This window comes from Mustela nivalis, assembly GCF_964662115.1.
Source record: "Mustela nivalis genome assembly, chromosome: 13".
NCBI lineage: Eukaryota > Metazoa > Chordata > Mammalia > Carnivora > Mustelidae > Mustela > Mustela nivalis.
Window position 1 is genome coordinate 91,055,554 of NC_139032.1, and position 24,192 is coordinate 91,079,745.

At 58.0% G+C, this 24,192-nt stretch overlaps 2 long non-coding RNA genes across 2 annotated transcripts; both read left to right on the forward strand.

Annotated features, from left to right (window-relative positions):
* Positions 1 to 130: 130 nt before the first annotated feature.
* LOC309846775 lies at positions 131 to 23,446 on the forward strand. The gene is made up of 4 exons (XR_014302133.1): positions 131 to 661; positions 16,939 to 17,010; positions 22,011 to 22,212; positions 22,356 to 23,446. It is a non-coding gene; the product is annotated as an uncharacterized lncRNA (long non-coding RNA).
* LOC309846774 lies at positions 3,339 to 5,309 on the forward strand. Its single transcript, XR_014302132.1, has 2 exons — positions 3,339 to 4,349; positions 4,684 to 5,309. It is a non-coding gene; the product is annotated as an uncharacterized lncRNA (long non-coding RNA).
* Positions 23,447 to 24,192: the final 746 nt, after the last annotated feature.

A 24,192-nucleotide genomic window follows, 5' to 3' on the forward strand; every position in this document is an offset into this window, starting at 1 on the left:
GGCTGCGGGGCGCCCCCGCCCGCGCCCCCCCCCCCACGCGGTCGGCGTCCAGCCCCGCGCGCCCCGCGCGCCCCCCGCTCCCCCCACTGCGTCCCGCCCGCGCGCCCACGCTCGCTCGGGCCCGGGACGCCCCCGCGCCGGGGAGTTCGGGGTGGCTGACGTGTGACCCCCCGCCCGCCCTGCCGGAGGCGGGGCCGGCGCTGGGGGCCGCCCTGTCCCTGGGGTGCCGGCGCGGCGCGGGGCAGGGGGGGGTTGCGCGCGCCCAGTGAGTGCTGGAAGGTGGGGACCCGGAGGGGCGGTCCGTCCTGACGTCGGTGCTGCGATGACCCGCTGCAGTGTTACTAGAAGTTCCTCCACGAGTGGCCACTGTGCGCCTGGCACCGAGCCCGCGGCGCGGTCCTCCTGCCCCCCACGTCGCGCCGGAGTGCGCCCTGAGCTCCTGGCTGAGCCTGCCGGGGGCCCTGGAAACTGCCCCACCTCGGCTCCCCCAAGCCCACGTCGCCCAGGCTGCCTGCTCCAGGGCCGGCTTTCTCTCCAGCAAAGCTGCCCAGGCCTCCAGCCGCCTGTGCCCGTAGCTGTGGCGCTTGCTCTCACCCGAAAGAGATCAGGAACCCCAGAAAGCTGAGGCTGGGCCAGTAACCCGCTCAGGGAAGCGGGGCAGGTAGGAGTCGGCCAGGCAAGCATGGCTCAGCCCCTCCAGAGCGGGTCTCTGAGCACCTGGGAGTGCGGGCCCTGGGCCTGGCCTGTGGGGCTGGGGTTCTGGCCTCGCAGGGGTGGGCAGTGCGTGGCTGGGTTTGTGCACTGACCGGCAGCTGTTTCAAACGGGCAGAGGCGCGTGGGGAAGAGACATCGCGGATGGCCGGTTTGCAGAGGGGCGGGGAGCTGGTCTTCAGAAGCACCCCGGGGTAGGTCCGGTTCTGCTCTCTTCCCAGGCCATGGGACCTCCTGGCTCAGACGCCCCTGCTCACAGCCTGTGTGTTGCGGGGGCTGCTGGGGGTCCCAGGGCCCGAGCGGTGGGAGCCTGGCTGGTGACCATCTGTCTGGATGTCCCTGTTGGCCTCCGTGGCCTCCCCCAAGATGCCTCTGGGGAGGTTGCTGGGTTCCTTTCCATCTGGTGAGTTCCAGAGGTTTCACAGGGTGAGAACTAGAGGCTTTTTCTCACAGGGAGTGGGGGGGGGGGCAGTTCTAATCTTGCGGGTCTGGGGAGTTTGGGGGCCAAGTGTCAAGAAACCCACGAAAGCATTGTTGTAATGCTTCCGAGAGTTCCTTTAACAAACCATGGTTTCACTGTGAGAGTAATAGGCGTTCATCACAAGGAGTTTGAGAAGACGGATCTCGTTAATAACGTAGCTACGCAGAGATACGGACCGTAACTACTGTGGCAGGTTTCTTTAGGGTTTTTAAACGGCGCCGTGATGAACATCTCTGATGGCAAGGTAGCGCTGCCCCCCACCCCTTATCCGTGGGGGATCTGTTCCAAGACCCCCAGCGACTGCCTCAAACCATGGAGAGTGCTGAGCCCTATACGGACTCCATCCTCTCCTGCACGGCCAGAGCCGCGGTTGAGCCAGCTTGTACACGAGGCACAGGGAGGGAATGGCCACGCAGCTGTTAGTAAAATGGGGCCACAGTAACCACGCCCTCTGATAAAGTCACCTGGCTGTGGTCTCGCTCTCCAGATGCCACATTACCCTGGGCTCACCCTTCTTGGACACCATGCAAGGATGAGAGGCCCACATGGTGGGAGGAGGGAGGTGCGGGGCACAGGTGCGTGGCGCAGCCGGAGGCCACTGCGGGGGGTTGGGGTGGGGGGCGGGCATCCGTCGGAAGGAGGGTCACTGCGACCGGACCGGGGCAGCCATGGGAACTGAGGTGGGGGCTACTGTATGTCACTGGAAGTTGCCTGAGTGAATTCCAGAAACAGACACTGAGGGGTGACCATGCATTTTGCCAAGGTGCCCTCCAGAGGCGCCAGCTGGTGCCGTGTTCCCCACTGTGTCCCCACAGCCCCTTGTCTCCTCCTGGCCGCACTGCACGTTCCGTCTGGTCTCGGAGAACAGGCCTTTTGTTGCTTGGATTCCGTGCCTTTAGCCCTGGAGACGGTGAGCATCTCGACTTTGCTGGTGGCTGTTGGGAAGCTTGCCCGTACACACCCCCACGCGTGTTTTGTTTTCCTCCTGGGCTCTGTGTCTTCCTCTGACTCCAGAGCTCTGTCCCTGAAGGGATTCAGCCCATCTCTCCCGGGCACTCCGCTGCGTCACATCGATGCTTCAGTTCATCTTTTAACTTTGGAATTCAGCTTCTGCTTGTGAATGTGCGCGCGGCCAGATCCATTGGGTTTCCCAATACCGGCTCTGGCTCTGGGTCGAGGCCTAGGGCGGCTTTCACCACGCCAAGGTTTCATCAGCGTTCACCTGTTGACGGCTGAGTTTCAAAATACGAGAACTGTGTAAGGTACGAGGGCACGGAGTCCATGGGAGGAAACCAGGAGCCAAACCTGTGGTGGGAAGAGACGATGTCTTCAAAGGGAGAGCGTTTCTCCATGTCTGTCTGGTGCACAGCCTTCAAATACGCAGGGAGCCTCCCCACGTGCGCACGCCCCGCAGGCACACGCCCAGCCACACACGCGTGCCCACACACTCGCACCCCCCATGCACGCACACATATGTACACCCACGCACACGCACGTGTGCACCAACACACATGTGCATGCACACACGCACACCCACACCACAAATAGGTATGCACACCCCCACATGCACACCCACACGCGCACATACATGCACGCGCACACCCACACTCATGTCCGTCCACCCCGTGCACATAGCACACACGTAGTACCATGTGCAACACCCACCCACACACACACAGCCCCCATACATGTGCGTGCACACAGCCAACGTGCACCTGCGCACGTGCGCACACACGGACAAACCAACATGTGCACACGCACGCACACGCTCGTACCCCCCCCATGCATCTAGGCATGCACTCGTGTGCACCACACATATCTTCCGCTTCTGGAAGCTGCATGTCTTGCGCACGGCCGCTTCTTCCTGGGAAGGATGAGAAGACGCATCTGTTTTTTATTGAAACTGTCCTGGTGGGGCACCCGGGGGCTCAGTCGGTTCAAAGACCAACTCCTGGTTTCAGCTCAGGTCCTGATGTTCAGGTGGGATCCGGCGCCCCGTCGGGCTCCACGAGTAGCATGGAGGCGGCCGGAGCATCTCTTCCTCTCTGGCCGCCCCCCTTCCCTTGCACCCGGTCTCTGACATCAGTCAGTCACTCTTTAAAAACAAACAAACAAACAAACAAACAAACAAAAATCCTCTCCTGTCCCTGACATCAGTCAGTCACTCTTTAAAAACAAACAAACAAACAAACAAGCAAAAATCCTCTCCCGTCCGGAGAGGGTCTGTTTCCCTTCACAGAGCTCTGATGCTCTCGTAAACGCAAATGAGAGGCGCCCCCGACTCGAGGAAGCTGGACCGGCCCCGGAGACCCCGTCACCCTGCTGCGTCCCCGTCTGGCCCCAGGTCGTGCTCACACAACGCCTCCAGGGACATCCCTACCAAGACTGTTGTGGCTCATCAACAGAAAGGACCCTCCAGAAGCGCCCGCAGGGTCCGTGACGTTGCCGTGGGCACGCGGCTTGCTGGGAAAGATGAGGTCGCCCGTGTGCCCCGTGGGGAGTGGGTAGGGGTGGCAGCAGGTGGCCGGACAGACTCTTGTTCTCAGGCTGTGGGGAGCGACCCGCGGTGGGGACCGTGCCCAGCTGTCTACCATTCCTGCTGACCTCTCTCATGCCCTTCTCATCCCAAGGTCATGGGCGTTTTGGCTTTCCTATGCACAGAACTTAGGTGACGTAGTTAGTGTGCGGGGTGACGGACATGGCCCGTGGGTCCCTCCCCGAGCCAGGGACCGGGGCTCGGCCCGCTGCAGCCCGTCTTCGGAAATTCTCTTTCTCCCAGACAACTGTAAAAAGCTGTCACCTCAGGAATGGCTTTTAATGGCTTCGTTCAGTTTTACTTCTTGAGTGTCAGGTTCTTAGAATCGGCATGAATTTTTCCCAGCGTTGTCCCTTGCCATTTCAGGGGCCAGCACGATGCTGGGATGGCCTGTTTACAAGGTGGCCTCCGACCCGAGAGCCCAGCGGAAGCCCCCCGAGATGCCGAGGTGCCGGAGGACCCCGTGCGTCCGTCCTATGTTGTGAGATGAGAACACGTCACCTCACATTTATTCGAGAGGGACCGGGATAGTTTCCAAATCAAGAGCCGAGGGGAACGTGATTTTCTCGCTCTGGTTCTTGGCAGAAGACGGGTGCTGAAGCCCCTTAGTGGGCGCTTTTGGCAAGTTGGTTCCTGTCCTCTTCCCGGGAGGCCTCTGGCACCTGGGGCCGGCGCTGGGAGGTGGCGGGACTGGGGGCACGGGGCCAGGATGAGTGGGGGGGCCTTCCAAGGCGGGAAGAATGTTGAGAAAAGGCAAAAGGGACAAAGGCCAGTAGCGGTCAGATGCCCCCAGCCCGAGGACCCCCGGGACAGGAGGTGACCCTCCACACAAGAAGGGTGTGTAAGGCCTCCGTGCGGAGCCCCGCCGCCCCTCGAGATGCAGGGCTGGTTGGGGGGGTGTGCTATGGACGCAACGGGGATTGGCCTGGGGACGTGAGTGGCCCGGTTTCTGCAGCCCTGCCCAGGGGCCACTGCGCATGGGCTGCCCCCATGCAGGGCGTGACTGCGGCCCGGGAGCGTCCTTCGGGCTGGGGCTCGGCCCATGGGCATCCGGCCAGCTGCCTGTGTCTGCCATGGCCTCTCTGGACTTCATCTTGGGAAGCAGCTACCGGATGTAGTGAGGCCGCCCGCCGCTGTGTCCAGGGCCCAGGCCTGGGCTGGTCTGCGCGCTCGGTCTTCCTCAGACGTCTTATCCAAACCACACAGCCCACCTACTCGGTGGAAGAGGCTGCAGAAAATGGGTCCAGACATTTTAAGATTTATGTAGATCTAGCTTCGCGATAAAGACCTGAGCTGGGATTTTAATGGTCCGGATTCTCATGTGACGGCAATTGTGATGCGAGAAACAAATTCAGGCGAAACTCGTCCTGAGGGGGCTCCGTGCTCCGGGGCCACCAGCAAGCAGAGAACATGAGACAGTTGTCACTCAGGGCTCAAAATATGTCCCCGTCCGCAGAAAACATTCTGTTTCGCTTATCCTTTGGCAGAAAGGAGAGGTGATCCGCCGCACGCTCTCTGAGGTTTGGAAAGGCAATGTAGAGAATGTTAGGTCTAAAATGTATCAATTTTTAATATTTTGTATGCTTTTAAAATTTTATGTCTGTAAAGAAGTCTACTCATGTCCCTAAATATGTATTCTCTTTCTGGGGCGTGGGATGGTCAGGAGTATCCTGCAGGCTTGGTAAAGGACTCCGGGTCTGACCTACAGACCCGTGGGGGCCGCTGGGGGGGTCAGGAGGGTTCGCGAGGGGAGCTCTACCCTCCCTGTCCCCAGAGGCCCATCCAGGACCGTGGAAAGGTGACCATCCAGGAGAGAGCAGCGAGGGGCGCCTCGGTGGCTCAGTGGGTAAGCGTCTGCCTTCGGCTCGGGTCATGATCCCAGGGTCCTGGAATCAAGCCCAACATCCAGCTCCTTGCTCAGCGGGACGCCTGCTTCTTCCTCTGCCTCTGCTGCTCCCCCTGCTTGTACTTTCTCTCTCAAATAAACAAGTAGAATCTAAAGAAGAAGAAAAAGGAGAGAGAAGTGAGAACCCAGGCCCCTCCTGGTTCCCAAAGGCCCTAACTTCAAACTCACGCCACCTTCAGAAATATTTCCACCACGGCACATTTTGGGAGAATGTGGGAATATTCCTACCCCGGGAATTGTCATTCATGCGTCGACCAGGGTCAAGAGGTCTGCGCTGTGGGTGGGGCTGTGCGGTCAGGAGGGGACACGGTGGGAGCTCTCCGCGGGCGGGTGTAGACGGAGCTCCGGGTGGGCTGACTTGCACGTGCCCCCTCCCAGACAGACCCCGTCTTCCCCACCGTGGGATGTGTGTCACATTTCTGCACACAGGAGGGAGATTGCCCCCCCCCCACACCCCAGGAAATCCTCAGGGGGCCGAGCACCGAGCTGGTGCGACGCTGAGGGTGAGGAGGGGTGGGGTGGGTGCAGAGCCGGGGGCAGCGTCGGGCAGCAGGGGGCAGGGCTCCTCTCACGGGGTTGCCCTGGGCGTCGTGGTCCCTTCTAGGTGGGGCAACGTTCCACCTGCTTGAGTGTGACCAGAGAGCATGGTTGTTCTTCACACCCAGCGGCCCGGGCTCCCGTGTGCTCGTCCGCCCGCCCGACCCCCCTCGATGCGGGGACCGGGACGAAGCTGCAGGAGCCCGGCCGCTGCGGAGACGGCGCGGGCGTGATCACTCACGGCTGGCACCTTCTGCTCGGCTTCCGTAGCGGACGGGCCCCGTTATGAGAGCCAAGTGTGGAGCTGGACATTCCAGAACCGCAGTCTGCGGGCTCCTTGGAGGAGGGGTTCTGTCCCCATGTGACCCGACAGAGGGGAGCCCCATCCCGGCTGGGCACGACCAGCAGCCGAGTGACGAGCTGTTCGCTCGGCGACTTGGGCCGAGATGCCTTTCACGCCCCCCATCCCCCAAGTGCTGCCCACCTGCACACGGCCCAGGCGGGCTACCCCCTTCTATCCCCGACACCCTGTGCCACAGGAAGTCACCCTGACACAGGGGCTCACCATGGACGCAGGCTTGGAAGCAGGTCACTCGGCTGTGGGGGAGGCGGCAGCGCCTGGTCGGGCCCTGTTGGATCCCAGGCCACTGCTGTCCCCAAGGACTAAAGGGGAGGGGAGGGCTGGGCAAACTTCGTGGCTAAGAAGCTACTCGTGGTCGTGGTCGGAGGGTGGGAGCCACCGCCCTCTCCGAGGTCCTCGGGGCTGAGGGGCCGCTGGGAGCACTGCTGTCACAGCTGAGACGCTCCCCCATGCATGGTCCTGCCCTGGCAGCCACCCCGATGCTGGCCTCATGCAGACAGGACTCTACCTGGCACCTCACAGAAGCCCAGGGTCCCGAAAGCTGGGGTGACACGGAGACGGGCGGCTTCTGCTTCCCCCAGCACTTTGGCCGAAGGGCTGGACTTCAGACCCGAGAAGAGGTGGACCGCCTGTCCACTGGGCCTTCCCACGGCGTCCACGCTGCTGTTCCTGTCCCGCCGCGGTCACTTCCAGTGCCCTCGGAGACCCCGCCTCGGCCCCCAGACTGAGGAGGCCAAGGAACTGGGAACGGAGTGTTTGTGATGGTGGGAGAGGCCAGCTTCTCAGACCGTCCCCCCCGAGAAACATCTGGGCCCACCTGCCCTTGCTGGAGACAGAGCTGGTGCTGGGCTCCCCCTCCTCGGGGGCCCGGAGACCCCGGGGTTCAAGGGCAGGCTGACGGCAGACAGAGCTTCATTCAGTGTGTCCCGCTGTGACCAGGATTCTGGTCCTGTCCAGAGAAAAAGGTAGGAACTTAGTGTACGGCCGTGTCTGCTCCGACGGAAGCTTCTGGCTGCTGAGGCGGGCCTTGCTCCCTGAATGGGAGCCGCAACCGCCTCCTGCTGGCCGAGGAGGCCCGCACAGACCAGAGACCGGACGACCTGAGCTATGGTAGAGACCGTTGCAAGGGACCAAAGCACACAAGGAGTTTAAAGCTGTGAATTCACCATAATATCTTTTTTTAAAAACCGGCTTGGTCAGCTCCGGGGATAACAGCACTGGGGTCCTCATTGGGAAGACAGGCCAGCCACGAGAAGAGCCCTGCGTTTTTCCTGCCATTCCGGGGGGAACCGGGTGGGGCTGCGGGGTCGCTGGCATTCGGGCTGGGCTCTCTTTACTCAGGACCCCAGCCACCAAACGTGAGCGGGAGGATGGCTCACGGCCGGGTCCCCGCCGGAGCAGCTGCGGCGGCAGGGAGTGCTGGAGAGGGCTCTGGGGGTCCCCTCCTCACTGCCAGGGATGTGGGGGTCTTCCCATGCTTTGCACCTGCAGGGGCTCCCGGAGGGGAAGCCCTCGGAACTGTGGGTCCCCAGACGGCAGCCCAGGATGTCGCGGCTCACTGTCCCCTCGGGCAGCCTGCAGCCTTCAGAATTCCCGTCTTCATCGTGCTCTTGGTTTGCGTGTGGGGGCCCTGTGGGTCCCCCTCTGCCCTTTCTAGGTTGGGTCTCTCTGCTTTTCCTGTTTCTCTCCTGCTCCCCGTCTGTGTATCATGTCCTTTCTTCTACTCCCTTGGGTCGTTGGCTCTTGCTGGCTTACGTCTAAGAATGAAAGGGGTCTCTGACCCCGTGCGCCACCCACCCTGCCCGTTGCCCAGACTCCGTGGCTGGGAGGAGTCTGGAAGGAGGGGGCAGCCAGGAGTGTCGTCACGCCCATCGAGGTGTGGTGTGGGTCTTGCCGATGTATGAAGGGGAGTCTTAAATCCTGGCAGGGGCTTTGCAGACCATCTGGAAGCCCCCTCCCCTCACAAGGGAGGATCTCAGCTGTGGAGTCGGTGTCCTAAATCAGGCCCGTGCTCATACCACGGTCACTCTGCACCATATATTTGGACTTACATTTAACAAGGGCAAGTTTATGGAGCTGGGACCTACTTGGGTTTCCTTTAAAGGCAGTAAAAGAAGCAGCAGCAGAGGAGATCTGACGTCTAATGGGGCAAAAGCTCTTACGCGGAGAGCTCTCTCATACAGGGCCGGGCGTCCGACACGGAGGAGCGGGGGCTACCCTCAGACCGGAGCTCCCTGCCTGACCCTCCCGAGCCCACAGCGCCAGCCCCAGCCTCCCTGCCCGGCCCGTCGGTACTGTTGGCTTCCATTGGATGGTGATTTGTCCTGTCTCAGCTCTGGCTGGGGTATCGGCCGTCTTGCTCAGAAGCTCCCGAGACTCAATCAGTGTGTCCCCGGGGGCCAGGCTGGCGCAGGCGCACGCGGCCCCTTGCCCTCCGTTCTCCCCGACCTGACTTCCAAGGCTGGGTTGACGGACAATGGTCAGGAATCTTGGAAGAACACACCCAGCAGGCGTCGACCCCCGCTTTGCCCTCCACTGGGATCTGGAATGGAAACCTGCTGCTCTGTGCAGGACCACGGGGAAGCGGGTCCGTGGTCTCCGAGGGGCCGGCCTCCACCTGCACCCGGGAGGCCTCATGGTGAGCGGGGCCGAGCCCGGGCGCTCATTCAGGCTAGCAGCCCATCATCTTCAGGGATGTTTTAGAGTCCGAGGGTAGAGTCCTCGTCACCAGGGGCTGGGATGGGTGGCGGAGGACTCAGGGCCGCTGGCCAGTTGGCGTGGGGTCTCTCTTTGCGGGGAGGAAACTGTTCTGGATCGGTCGGTGGTGGCGAGCTTGCACATGTGGTGAACACGCTAGAAGTCACGGGCCTGCTCGCGCTCAGGGAGGTGACCGGGCAGCTGTCTGTGTTAGATCACACACAATAAAGCTGTTAGACAAACAGCTCCCACCCACCCTGCACTTTGCCCAGGGGCCTGGGGCCTCAGAAAGGGCTGGGCAAGAGCTCCACGCCTTCCCCGGCCTGCCTGCTGCACAAAGTGCTGGGGAGCGGGGGTGGCGGGGTGGCCCGAGGCGGTGCCAGGCGCCCCTGAGGCCGAGATGTGTGGCTCCAGTGTCGCCTCGGTTCAGGGGTTCGTCCCGGGCGAAGGCTTTCTGCAGCCTGGGGCCTTCCTTCCTGGCATGCACTACAACCGGCGCTTGGCTGTGTGCGGGATTCTTGAAGTCCCGCCTGGGGGAGGCCCGTGAATGTGCAGCACGGTCTCCGAGCCTGGCGTAGGGTAGATACTAACAGAAAGTGAAAATGGACTCGGGAGACATATGCTTCGTGCCTTCTGGGTGCCAGGCCACGGCAATGCGGGGAAAGCAGGAGTCCAGCCCTGCCTTCTAAGAGCCACAGTGGACGGGCGATCAGGGTGGTGAGAATCAGCCAGTACAGTGTGAATTAAGGCTGGGGGAGCGTGGGACCAGGCACACTCAGTCTTGAGTCGGAATGCAGTGAGGGGCTGCAGACGAGCTTTAAGTGGTAGAGGCGCAGGATCAGAACCTCTCCCACCCTGGGCTGCTGAATGGGGCAGGGTGGCCATGTTCAGTTATGTAGGTTGCTCACTGCACAAAGAAGGCTAATTCACACCAAGGCCCTATATGGGCAAATGGCGGCCCTGCTGGTTAGAAGGAAGGAGAGGCACAGACTAGCAGAGAGATTGGCCCCTCATGAGATAATGGCAGGGTAGGGGGGTTCCCAGAGGGGAAGTGCAGGGGCAGGGCAACACACAAGGGTGGCCTAGGAGGGAGGAGATGCGGGTGCCGAGGAATGAATAAATGCGATCTGGGGAGAGATCACGTTCTGCTGAGGGGAAGCAGGCTATGATGTCAAACAGGGCAGCAAGGCTCGGGGAGGATGACGTCAGAATGGAGACCAGAACCATTCCTGGGGCTAAGCAATTCCGACGTGTGAGGGAAAGCTTTCCCTGCAGGGGAACTGTAAGTGCAAAGGCACTGAGGCAGGAATGGGTTTGGTGGCTTTGGGACACAGAAAGGAGGTCAGGGCCAGTTGCATGTAAGGAGAGAGTGAGGAGGCGGGAGGCTGGAGGCTAGAAGCAAGCGGCAGAAGGCAAGAATCCGGAGGCAGGAAGGGTGGCCAGCGCCCGAATCGAGCAGGCCTTGATAGTCCTCTATGAGCCCTCTGTGGCTGTTTGAAGGTTTTATTTTAATAAGCCTTTTATTTTGAAATGATTTTAGACATAGAGAGAAGTTACAGAAATAGCACACAGATGTCCTAACCTAGACTTCCCCATATTAACCTCGTAGCACACCTGTGTTTCTGCCTCTCGTCCTCTCTCACTACGGTTTTCACGCGGAGCGGAGAGTAAGCTGCACACCTAGACGCTCGCATGACTGCGCAGGTCTTCCCTGAGCACAAGGACTGTCTCGGCGCAAGCACGGCCCAGGGACGGGAACCGGGAAATTCCTACCGAGGCAGAACGTTTATCCAGCACGCCGACGGCACTCGGATGGCACCAGCGGACCCAGCCGTGTCCTCGGGGGCGAGCGGGAGCCCGCTGTGGGGGCCCAGGGCGTTCCGAGGCCGAGGCCGGGGTCTCCTTGACTCCGCGGTCTTTGTCTTCTCCACCTTGGTGGTGCTGGAGCCAGCTCGGGCTCTCGGCTGCTTTCTTTCTCTCTCTCTGAAGTTCCCTTGTGATGAGGAGCATCGTGGAAGCGAGCGTGCGTCCTCGTCCGTGTGTCCCGCCCCGCAGGCACACGTGTTCATCTGTCCAGTTCCTGGGGTGAAGGTCGCCCCGCTGGCCAGGCTGGTGTCAGGCAGAATTCTTCTGTGCGTCACGCTTTTACCCACTGGCGTTGGCATCCACTGATGATTCTTGCCGGGAAAAAAAAAAAAAAAAAAAAAGATCGTGATGATTGTCAGACGCGGTTGTCCTGTTTCCGCCGTCTGTCCTTATCAGTGTCGTCCGGGACAGGCCGGGCTGCCCTTTCCCCTTCCGCTGTCTAGACGAGCGTGGACTCATGACCGTTATTTTGTGTCATACTTTGTTACGATCACCTTTGCTCTTGTTCAAGTTGTCCCAGCGTTGGCCAGAAGGATTCTGGAGAGTTCCGAGGAGGGGCGTCGCAGTCAGGCGCAGGTTTTAAAAGGATCCCTGTGAACATTCGGGCTCAACTACACTGGGGAACAGGGTTCACGACAGGGACGGCCACAGCAGAGGCAGGTGCAGCCCTCACATGCCGCCGTGGGCACGGTGGGGACGTGCGAGGCTGCTGCAGCCACTCTGGAGAACGGGGGGCCCTTCCTTATGGAGTCACACAGCCCCGGACGGCTTCCGTCATCCCGCAGCTTCGAGAAGCTTGTATAAATAGGCTCGCACAGTGCTGTTCTCTGACGCCTGGCTCCTTTGCCTTGGTGTGATGTTTCTGAGACCCGCCCATGCTGTGTGTGTCCCACCTGGGTTCCTCTCTGTCCTCAGCATCTTCCAGTGCCCGGAAATATCCGAGTTTTATAACCCGCCTGGCTGCCCAGAGACAGGCTGTTTTCTACTTGGGACTCTCCCCCACGCTGTGGCCCCAAGGGCAGCGGAGTCGCAGGAACAGTGAGGAAGGGGCTGAGGCTGAAGGCCAGGAAGCGGCTAGGAATTCTAAAGCCCCTCCCCACCTTGAGCTCTGACTCTGGCAACCCCGCTGGGACCCCTGTCCAGACCGCCTAGAGGGACAGGTGCACTCGGGCTTGAGGGACTGTGATTCCTAGATGTCACTGCTGTCCCCAGGGTTCTGGTGTGCAGACCTGTTTGAGAATCTTTCCCAGGGTCAGCTCTGCCCCCAGCCAGCCTTGCCCGTGAGAGCAATGACGTCAGAAGCTCTGAGGGCAGGTCTCGGGGCTTCCTGGCTGTTCGAATGCTCAGACAGCTGGAGACCCACCCGGTTTGGGGCTGCCCACTAGGAGGTGGCCCCAGGAGATGCGGCTCCTCCGAGCCAGACCCCGAGAGGCTGCTCTACTGGCACGTTCCAGAGTGCCTGGTGACCTCTGGGAGGGCAAGGGGCTGGCTTTCCTGAGAATTTAGGTTGTGGGCTGGTGAAGGCCGTGCGCAGAAAGGGGGTTGTTACCATTCAAGTGAAGTCAGTACCCTTTCCGCTGTGGAGTGATAAGCTAGGTTTGATTTCTTTTCTTTTCTTTCTTTCTTTCTTTTTTTAAAGTTTATTTATTTATTTGACATAGTGAGAGAGGGAACACAAGCATGGGGAGAGGGAGAGGGAGAAGCAGGCTTCCTACCCAGCACAGAGCCCAATGTGGGCTCAATCTTAGGACCCTGGGATCATGACCTGAGCTGAAGGTAGAAGCTTAACGACTGAGCCAGGTGCCCCTAGGTTTCTAATATGGAAGGTAGCCAGGTGAGAAGTGAGCTTCCCCGGCAGGTGGTCTTACAGAACGGCCCTGGGGGTCGGAAGCAGGGAGCAGAGCCGCCCACCCTCTTGGAAGCTGTCGGAGTCACTCCGTTCTTTTGCACACTCATCAGAGAGCGACGGACTCTGCAGTGGGCCCCCTCTTAGCTCCAGGACACCCAAGGTGGACCGAGCGGCTGGATGGTGCGGCCGACGTCCCGTAGGCTCAGCCCGCCCTCCTCTCCCCTCCGTGCAACAGCTCGATGTCGGTGGTACTCCGTTAGGAGTCTGTGGGCTCCCGCCGCTGCCTGCAGACCAGACCCTACGTACGTAGCCCCCCGCTCCTGTTCCCACAGTGGAGAACAGCCATCACTGCCCACTCCAGGAAACAAATCCTGGGGTGATTTTGTCAAGTCCCACCACCAACCAGACACCCGCAGCCTGCCTGGTGACGCGCACCGCTCTCCCGAATTCTCCCTGGATGACGTTTCCTATTTGCAAATGTGCAATCCAGCCGGGCAGCACGGCCGTGTGCTGTCTTACCGGTCGGAGGACCGTCCTCCAGAGTGACCTCTTTCTCTGGGGAAGACCACTTCATCTCCAGTCCGCGAAAACATCTGAGCTGTGTTCAGCAACTAATTAAAGTAATAGTGCTTGTTTGCGTTCTAGAGAGGTCAGCCGGCGGGCTGTTTGAGGATTCCACCTGGGTGTCGGGAGCGAGGACCTAGACAGCCGAGGGGCCACCGGCGTCATTCAGGACGGTGACGTAGCACAATGTCGTTCCAGCAGGCTCCGAGGACAGGGAGTTCGTCTTCAGGGGGCAAGGCTCTCTCCCAAATGGAGCCCGCGGGCCGGCTGTGCAGGTGCAGGGGGCTGAGGTCTGCAGGAGCACGGGGCTCTCTATCCCTAGGCGGCTCTGTGGCGTCTCCGGGCCAGTGTCCCAGGTCAGGACTTCCCTTGAGCAGCTTCTCTCCAGGACACCTGTCCGGCACGGCTGGACTAGCCTTTGCTGTACCCCAGACGCTCGGCCCCCGGCCCCCCCACCAGCCAGCAGCTCTGTCCTTGGTGCTGCAGGACGGTTCCGAGGGAAGGAGTCTGGCTGCCAGGGCTTATTTTTCCAGCCCAGATTTCCGGTCACGGGTCACAGACCGCTCTGTGGGTTGCTTGTCCCTGGGGCAGGTGTCTACTCCAATCAATTGTGCTTAGAGGGTGAATGGCCTTGGGGTGGGGGAGGCTGATCCCAGAAGGAATGCCAGGTAAGAGGGGTCAGCCGCTTGGGAAATGGGAGTCCTATGTTGGGTATTAGATGCCCAGGAGGCACCTGGGACTGAAAATGACCCTGAAGGGACCAGCTCCTTGTCCACCGTCCACCGTTCACCGTTCCCATTGCGGTATGGCCGTCCACACTGTCCCCTTCACCAGCCCCCTGGCATGCTGGGTTGCAAGCAGGGGCGGGAGTGGCTTCTACCCCACACAGCTGCCCCTTCCAAGGTGGCTTTGCTGCTCCTCTTGCCTGAGCTGGAGTCGATTTCCACCCCTTAGTCCTGCGTTCGGGCTCGCGGCTTGCGTGGGCTGGTGGGGCTCGGCAGAGGCGACGTGCGCAGGGGCCTGAACGCCCTTGCACACTGGGGCTCGCTGATCATGCTGATGTGGGAGCCCCCAGACCCCAGTGGGAAGAAGCCCAGGCTGACAGATTGAAGCGTTCCTGGCCCCAGAGCAGGAAGGAGCTTTCCCAGCTGAGGACAGGGTGGTCATCCGGGCGCCGCCAACCCACCACAGGCCGCAGAGGCCTGAGAGCAGCTGGCACCAATAGAGAAGCGCCCAGCTGAGCCCGGACTGCTGACCCACCGACTCGAGCACGGACCGCGGCGGGTGTCTGGCAGGCCGCGAAAGCCGGCTGAGACGGGAGCCGGGATCTGGAAGTGGGGGGCCGAGAGCATGTGGGTCCAGGCGGCAGGCAGAGCGGGGAAGGAGGCGGGCAGACGGACGGTCAGCAGAGGCTGGGGAATGGCGGGCCGTTGGCGCAGCGCAGAAAGGCGGCAGGAGGGCTTCGGCTGGAGGGAAGACGGCGGCCCGACGCCGTCCGCTGTGACGCGGAGGGTGGGACGCGTAGCCGGCCGACTCCCCGATCTGGCTCGCAGGATGTCAGGGAGCTCCCGGCAGCCGCCGGAGAGCCGGGCCGACACGAGCCAAAATGAGAGCTGCTGGTCTGCACGCAGCACGTGGGGGACACAGAGCAGCCCGGACGGCAGGACCGACAAATAGCCCTGCTTTCCCGCTCCCATCTCTCCCTCTGGCAGAAGAGGACGGAGGTAAGAAACGACCGTGTGACGATCAGATTCAGCAGGGAGCGCGGGCTCCCGAGAGACGGCCGGCGGTGGCCCGCAGACCAGTAGACCCTCCCTGGGAGACCCGAGAGTCTCTGAGTCGTTAGAGCCCCCGCCCAAGCTGGGGAGGACCGTCTAGAAAAGAATTGACGGTGGGACCTCGGTTGAATGAGCTGAATTTGTATTTGTAGGAAATGCATAGTTTTTTTGTTTAAAATTTTTTAATTTTATAATTTTTAAAAAAGATTTTATTGATTTCTTTGACAGAGACATAGAGAGCACAAGTAGGCAGAGAGGCAGGCAGAGGGAGAGGGGGAAGCAGGCTCCCTGCAGAGTGGAGAGCCCGACGCGGGGCTCGATCCCAGAACCCTGGGATCATGACCTGAGCTGAGGTCAGAGGCTTAAAGGTGACTTTAAAGGTGACTCAACAGCTGGAGACACCAGAGTGTGACCTGAGATGGCTCGAGCTGCAGGAAGGCTTCTCGGGGCACGGCTCTCTCTGGACAGAAACCCGAGAGAGGAAGCCCGTCCGCGGCCAAGGGACCCCTGCTTGTGGAAAGTCAGGACCCCTCAGTGGGCAGAGCTCTGAGGACGGTGGCTGCAGCTGTCCCGTGTAAGGAAGCACACTGTCCTCACTGCCCCTCCCCGTTCCCCCACTGGTGCTTCCTGAGTGACCGTCGAGGAAATGCCCACCTCCAAGGGGTTTCTCCCTGAGTATGATGCTGGGCGACTTCTCCCCAGGGTGAAGCGTCCACACAGCTGACCAGAGGAGACACGCACAGGGAGAAGCCGGGGAGGGCAGGGTCCCGGCGAGCAGGGGGGGTCGCGGGGGGCCGTGGGGGTCACGGCCAGCGAGAGGGTCCGTGTAGGAAATAGCACTGTTTCAGGGTAGCGATGTCTGACGGTGAGCCTCTAGTTTCCCTGTCTTGCGGGGTCATCTGCCGTCCGTAAGAACGTACGAGGTCAGAAGGTCCGTGGGCTGCACTTCGCTATTTTTAGCCAGGTCGTCTCGGGGTCGGTTGTGGAATTCTGTGCAGACCCTGTTTGCACACGTCGTAATCACCCACTCTCCTCCCGTGGGATGAGGACGCACGTTCCGGCTCCCGTGCCCGCCGGCGTGCTCGCACACTTCGGGGGGCCGGCGCAGCCTGTGCCTCCTCGCCGCGAGCAGCCCAGGCAGCGTTCCAAAGCGGCTGCCCCGCTCCCGCTCCCGCTGGCGGCTGGGGTCCCAGCCCCCCGAGTCCTTGCCGACATGTGTGGCTCCGGTGCCCCTCGTGGACAGGAGGGCTCCCCGCAGCTGCAAGGGCCCCTCCAGGGCCTCCCGAAGATGTCCCGCACGGCCTCGGGCGGGTCCGTGGTCATCGCGAGAGCTCCTGCCCGTTCCAGTCTCTTGTCTGTGCTCCCATAGTGTGAATGATCCTCGGCTCCTTAATTTATAACGTTTCTTTAAATAACGCAGGATGACGGCGTCGGGCGACACTCGCCGTATCAGCTTCTCCCTCGCGCTCTCGCTTGCTGCTTCATTCCCAGGGGCTGCTTCTTGTGAAGAGAAGCTCTTCGTTTTATGTCGTTGAAGTGTTCAGTATGTCCCTGTATGATTGACTCCTTTTGCCTTGGCCCACTCGGGGGTGAAAGTTGTTTTTTTTCCAAATATCCTTTAAAATCTTTATATTTTTATCTTTCATGTGTAGTGCTACAAGCCAGAAGCGGGACTGATTTCTGGGCACACCGTGTGAGCTACGGATTGTGAACATTTGAGAAATGTGAGTATTTTTTTTTTTAAGATTTTTTTTTTTTTAATTATTATTTGAGAGAAAGAGAGAGACTGACAGAGGGAGAGGGAGAAGCAGACTCCCCGCCTAGCGGTGAGCCGGATGCGGGGCTCGATCCCAGGACCCTGAGATCATGACCTGAGCCAAAATCAAGGGTCAGATGCCAACTGACTGAGCCACCGAGGCGCCCCCCAAAATATGAATATTTCTCTGCCCAGAGCCACTACTTGAAGAAATACTTCCCTCCCCAGTGCTCTGCCGCGGCACCTTTGTCATAAATCCACTACCCGCTTTCGCCACGAGCTGTTTCTGGGATCCATAGTCGATTACCAAACCACGCTCTCCCGGCTCCTTAATTGCTGTCTTAATTACTCATTCAGCAGCTGACGGACAGTCTAATTTGGGGCAATTACGCGGTCATTTGAGTATGGCGTCTTTTGCTCAGCACAATACATCAGAAATCCATCCGTGATTCTGCATGCCACGACAAGACCGTTCCGTGGACGGGCTGGATGATAAGTGGTCGAGACCGTTCCGTGGACGGGCTACCGTTCCGTGGACGGGCTACCGTTCCGTGGACGGGCTGGATGATAAGTCGTCGATGTTTCCTGGTTCGTTTGTCCTTCTCCGGCTGGAGGACATTGGGGTTGTTTTCAGTTTGAGGCTATTACGAGTAACACACCCCTATGTCCCCTTTTCTTGGGTGGATATCAGAGAGTGACATGATTGGGTCATACGGTGCATTTTCACGAAATCGCCAAATTGTCTGCTAGGGTAGCTGCCTTCCTCCCGGCAGCGAGGGGGGGTTCCAGGCTCTCCACGCCCTCCTCCGTCCTCCGTGCGCGCGCGGGTCTCAGTGATTCCGAGTGGCGTGCCGGAGCCTCTCGCCGCGGTCTCGCTCTGCGTCTCCTAACGACAAAAGACGGCGAGTCTCATTTCGTGTGCTGTTTTGTCATCCACCGACCTTCTTCAGCGAGTCCACCCCGGTGTTAAGGTTAACAAATTGTTGTGTTTTCATGCTTACTTTGAAGTTCTTCTATATTCTGGATACTCAGGTTGTCCATCTGTTACGCATTTTGCAAAAAACGTCCCTCCAGCTTCAGGTTTCTCTTTTCACTTGCTTAACGGTGTGTTTAGAAGAGCTGACATTTTTCATTTTTTAAAAAAAGATTTTATTTATTTATTTAACAGAAAGAGGCAGTGAGAGAAGGAACACCAGCGGGGGGAGCAGGAGAGGGGGAAGCAGGCTCCTTGCAGAGCAGAGAGCCGGACGCAGGGCTCGATCCCTGACCCTGGGATCATGACCTGAGCTGAAGGCAGAGGCTTAAAGGCTGAGCCACCCAGGCGCCCTGATATTTTTCAGTTTTGGTGACGTATAATTTGCAATATTTTTCTTTTATGATTTATACTTTTGATGTCACACCTGAGAAATCCATTAAGAGACATTAAGATTTTCTCCTATGTTTTCTTGAGGAAATTGGAGTCTAAAGTTGGACGTTAGGCTTATGAGCCATTCCAAATGAGCTTCCGTGCATGGTTCAAGGTACGGGCAAGATTCTTTCTTTCAGCGTATGGGTCGAGCTAACGGTCCTAGCACCACGAAGCACCCGTCTCTGGGAAACTGCCTTGACACTTCGGCTGAAGAGGAGGTGGTCGTGCGTGTTTTACGTCTGTGTCTGGTTCTCTCCGTCATTCCACGGACGGACGTGTCCGCCTTTCTGCCGGCTCGTCTTGTTGGCTGTCCTGACACCAGGGAGGGGCAGTTCTCCCCTGTACGTTCCTCGTCTGTCTTCGAACAGCTTGTGGACGTTTTTAAACTTTTTTTCTTTTCAAAGGAATTTTAGGAATATTTAGAATGTATATTTGTAGCAGTTTTGGAAAGATGCGTTTTTCTTAGAATCTGCCCGAGTCATGGAGTTTTCGAACCTTGCGGACTAAAGCTTGGGTGTAAGACCCCTGTACGTCTTTGGCGCGTGGACGAGATTTGAAGTGATGACCCCTTTCCGTTTTCGGTGTTGGTCACCTTGTGCCTGGTGCCTTCTCCCACTGTGGATGTGTCACTTACAGTCATTTTTTGGAAGAACCAAGTATTTGACTTTGTCCACTTTCTAGGAAGTGGTTTTCTAGTTCATTCATTTCTACTATTATTGGCATTATTCCTTCCATTTGCTTTGGGCTTAGTTTACTCTTCTTCTTCTTTTTTTTTTAAATGAATGCTTAGTCATTATTATTATTATTATTTTTTTAAAGATTTTATTTATCTGACAGACAGAGATCACAAGTAGGCAGAGAGGCAGGCAGAGAGAGAGGAAGGGAAGCAGGCCCCTGCTGAGCAGAGAGCCCGATACGGGACTCGATCCCAGGACTCCGGGATCATGACCTGAGCTGAAGGCAGAGGCTTCAACCCACTGAGCCACCCAGGCGCCCCATTAGTCATTATTTTTTAACATTTCTTATTTATTTTTACATTTCCCAGGGCTATAAATTTCTAGGCATGACCTAAGCTGCACCTCAAGTTTTTAAAAAAATTTTTTTAATTTAAGGATTCCTTATTTATTTATTTGAGAGAGAGCACGAGCAAGAGAGAGTGAGTGAGAGAGAGCGCACAAGCGGGGGCAGTGGCAGAAGCAGGCTCCCCGCTGAGCAGCGAGCCCAGGTTGGGGCTTGAGCCCAGGACCCTGAGATCATGACCTGAGCAGAAGGCAGCTGCTTAACCTACCGAACCACCCAGGCACCCCTGCATCTCAAGTTTTGATATATTAGGTCTTTATTATCATTCAGTTAAAAATATTTTTCTAGTAACTTTATAGTAATCTCTGAGCATGGAAATTTCTGAAATTAAAGAAGAATAAGTAAATAAAAGAATTCCATCTTAATTTCACTGTTTTGGTTACATGTCACTTTTGACAAATTATCCCCAAAAGGTGGTTTAAAATGACAACAGCAAATTGCATTGACTTTGCTCAGGACTAGAAGTTTGGGGGCAGCTCAGTGGGTGGGACTCAGAGGCTGGGGTGCATCCGCTCATGGGTCCATCCTGTCCCCTGTCTAGCCATTGACGGTCCACTGCTGGGGGTCCCCGGCAGAACATCTCCAAAGGTGGTCTCAAGTGTCCTCATGAGTCCTTAACTTCCTCACAGAACCAGGCTGGTTTGACAGGAAGATCGTTCTGAGAAAGAGCCAGCTGGAAGTGGGGTCACCTTTTAAACTTTGCCTCGGGTGTGCCCTAGCATCAGTTCCACTGGATTCCTGTCCTCGAGGAAGCCGCAATGACCCGTCAGGTTCAAAACCAGGGAATTAGACTTCTCTCTTAATAGGAAGTGCCAAGGTTCTGGAAAACTCTGGGAAAGAAGCAGCATTGTAGCCATTTTTGGAAAATACGATCTGTTGCACTCATTGTAGTCAGAGAACATACTCTGCACGATCTCAATCACATTTTTTTTGAGACTCTAGGATTCATTTTTGGAAGCATTTGAGAGGCATGTGTACTGTGTAGTCATGGGAAGTAATAAAATGTCAGTCAATTTTGTTTGCACGTTGATCAATGTCCACACCGATCTTCTGTCTGATTGTTCTATTTACCGAGAGGATATGTTAAAATCTCCCGTTATGATTGCAGATTTGTCTGTTTTTCTTTGTTTATTTGGAAGTTTTTGCTTTATGTATTTTGAAGCTATTTTATTAGGAACATAAAAATTTAGAATTGTTCCATGTCCCTGATGGATGGATTGTCTCATCAGTTCGAAGCGTTTCTCCTGATCTCCAGTGATGCTTTTTGGCTTTTTTAGAGTTTATTTTCCTAATGTCAGTAGAGCGGCTCAGATTTCCTTCGGTTAGCATCCTGTGCCACCCTTTCCCGTCCCTGTAACTTCGTCCTTCCAGATGCTGGCGTCTGGGGGTATTTCCTGCCCAGACCCTCTGCTTCCCCTGCCCCCCCGCCCCACCCTAGCCACCCCCCCAGCCCCATTGAGAATTCCAGGTCGACTCTTACTTACTTTGAGCACCTTATTAAGTTAATTAAGTGCAAATACTTTAAACAAATCCATCCGGTACTGTGCACGGAGAGGACACATGTTATCACATTTTTATTTTTATTTATTTATTTATTTATTTTATTTATTTTTTTTTTATCACATTTTTATTTTTAAAAAGAAAAAAAGAACCGGGCGCGCCTCCTCCTTCCTGGATGCTTTGGTGTTAACACTTGTTCCTCAGGAATGAGGCAGGGTCCGGGGACGTCACTCCCGCCCAGCCCGGCCCGGCCTCCTCTCCGGGAGCCACGTGCTCCTCCGGGTCCAGGGAGCCTCTCCAGGGTCCACTGGACACGGAAGGCCCCAGCTTCAGATCCCCCTCCCCTCAACCGGCCACTTCACCCACACCTGCCGGGTGGAAGAGGCTGTTGAAAATGTGTCAGGAATGACAAAGCTGGGCCCCAAGTGGGAACCCGAGAGGCTTCTCGCGCGCCGATGGAGAAAATGAGAGAAATGGAGGCATGCACGTGTTGGGAGACGCCGGTCCGACGTGCACCCGCCACGGTCTGTCCCGCGGGACCCCTCCCTGTGGGACACGCGCTTTGTAAAGGTGATTCACAAACACCTGCCCCCGGCTGAGCGCACGGATCCCTCCAACCAGACTCAGGAAAGATCCACCATCTAAGAAAAGAATGCCCGCCCAGCTAGCAGTTCTCATCGGAGGCCTCTCGGGGACCCCGGCGGGAAACCACCCAACCCCCGGGGTGAGGGGGGCTGCGGCTGGGGACCCGGCTTTCCGTGACTCTCTCAGGAAAAGCAGAGCGGCCGTCTGAATTTTGGCAGGAAGACATAGAAGAGGTTTTATAGTTTTGTGCAAAAATGTGTTTACTACTGAGGGAAGAGCTCCCCTCCCCAGCGCACTCCCGCCTGGCAGAGCCTCCTGGAATCGGGAAGGGTGGCTGCTCGTCTATCCTGACTGATTTATGGCACCAGGAGAATTAATTGGTTTAAATGTTCCAGCCCGAAGGCGAGTTTCGGCTGATGGATGTGATCTGCCATAGGAAAGGTGGTCCACAACTCTTCGTGGGATAAACAGGCTGCGCAGGCCTGGCGGGCACGGCGAGGAGGCAGGGCACGAGTCCCGGCTCCCAGGGGGGACTGGCAACCCTGCTGTCACAGCTGGACCGCCGGCCGGGCGCGGGCCCTCAGGGAGGACGGGCAGGTGAGGAAAATGCTCTCTAACCCCACACCTCCCAGCAGCAGGGCAGCAAGCGAAACGGTTTTCAGCAGGGCTTTGCATGTTTTGGTGCAAATGCTTCCCTCTGTTAAGTGTATTTTTTTTTAAAGATTTTATTTATTTGACAGAGAGAGAGATCACAAGCAGGCAGAGAGAGAGGAGGAAGCAGGCTCCCCGCTGAGCAGAGAGCCCGATGCAGGGCTCGATCCCAGGACCCTGAGAAAGAGGGAGGCAGAAGCGCCCCAGAGCCTCTGCTTGGTCTGCGAACCCCGGCCGAGGCTGCCTCCAGGCTGCTGAAAGCTTCCTTCCGCGCGAGCCTGCGAGTCTGCGTCTCTGCCTCTTGCGGAGGCAGAGCTTTTCCAGCAAGCTCTGCACTTCCTGTGGGTATCGCTGTTCACGAGGGCTTTACACGGGGCGGCTCAGACATTCGCAAGACCTGAGTGTCTACATGGGAAGCGAACCAGTATTGGGTTGTTCAAAAGGGAAGCGACGGGACAGCCGTTGGTCATGAAGAGCTGATGTGACTGTCTCCCAGCCTTTGCTGTGGGGGATGGTTTTCTCATGACGTCCGGGGCCCTGCAGGGAGCCGTCCCCAGGGTGGGAGCACCTGCTCTTCGCCGCTCCCCTGGGCTGGGGCCTCTCCCGGCCGGGGCCAGGTTCAGGGAGGGACCATTCCAAGAGGGACCGTCCCCAGAGCTGGTGTTCCAGGAGCATCTGGTGAGGGCTTCGCATGTCTTGTGGCTCCCCTGCCCATCGTCTGTGGGAGGAAGCAGCCACAGCCCACCCCACTCTGGGGAGAAGGACAGAGACCCTGCTGCTCAAAGGGAAGAGGGTCACAGGCTTTGGGGCCACGTTTTTTCGCCACCGTGCGTGAGTCCCTAAGATGTCTTCAAGCCTGGAATGTAGCTTCAAGGAAAAATTCCTAGCGAGAGAACGCACGCTGTCCTTCATGTCTGGGGATGGAAGGGATCATAGGTCCGGAACACTGCGAATGAATGGTGACATCCAGAGCGCACCCCCAAACCGGGAGCTCTCCGGATCTTTCAATCACCCGAGCCTTCAAAGCTGGGTCCCCGTGGCCGCTCAGAGCACCCTCCAAGAGGGAAAGCACTTAAAAAAAGTTTGAGGTGAAATTCATGAAACATAAAAGGAATCTTCTTAAAGAACACAATTCCGTGGCATTTTACATGGCACAGTTTCTGCGACGATGCTCTGTCTCTGTCTCGTCCTCTTTCCCTCCCCGGGAGCCCCCGTGTACCTTCTCTGGGGACTGGCTTGTTCTGGGCATACTTCAGGGGCAGGGGTCCTAGAACATGGGGCCTCCGTGTCCCCCTCCTGCCCCTAGCATGGTGTTTGAGGTCTGTCCATGGCCGAGTGACATTCCGCTGTTGGGTTTATCCATCTCCCCATGGAGGGACATTTGGGTCGTTTTCATATTTTGGCTGTTGTGAATAGCGCTGCTCCGAAGGTGGGTGGGGAGGTTTCTGTCTGAATGTCTGCTGTCAGTCATTTTGGGAGAGCACTTGAGAAGGAGAGAGAGACAGACAGACATAGAAGAGCCGGCGGGGCCCACGCTTCACCCACAACTTTGCCAAAGGGTGCTGGGTGCCAGGCAGCTGCTGGGCCGGCGGCTGGCCTATGCTCCCGGGTTGGAGCCCTAAGCCCCAGAGCAACTATGGCTAGGCCTTGAGCGGGCACCTAAGCTTAAATGAGGTCATGAGGTGGGGCCTTGATGCCACAGGGCCCGTGTCCTTATGAGAGAGAGACAGCAGACCCCGTGTCTGCGAGCCTGCTCCGAGGAAGGGCCACGGGAGGCCACAGCCAGGAGGTGGCCTCCCTACGCCAGCAGGCCAGGCTTCTCCAGAAACCAAGTTCACCGGCCCCTGATCTGGGACTTCTGGCCTCTGGAACTGAGAAAACTAAGCTGTGAGTTTCATGCGCCCCGCGTGTGGGATCTCCCCAGAT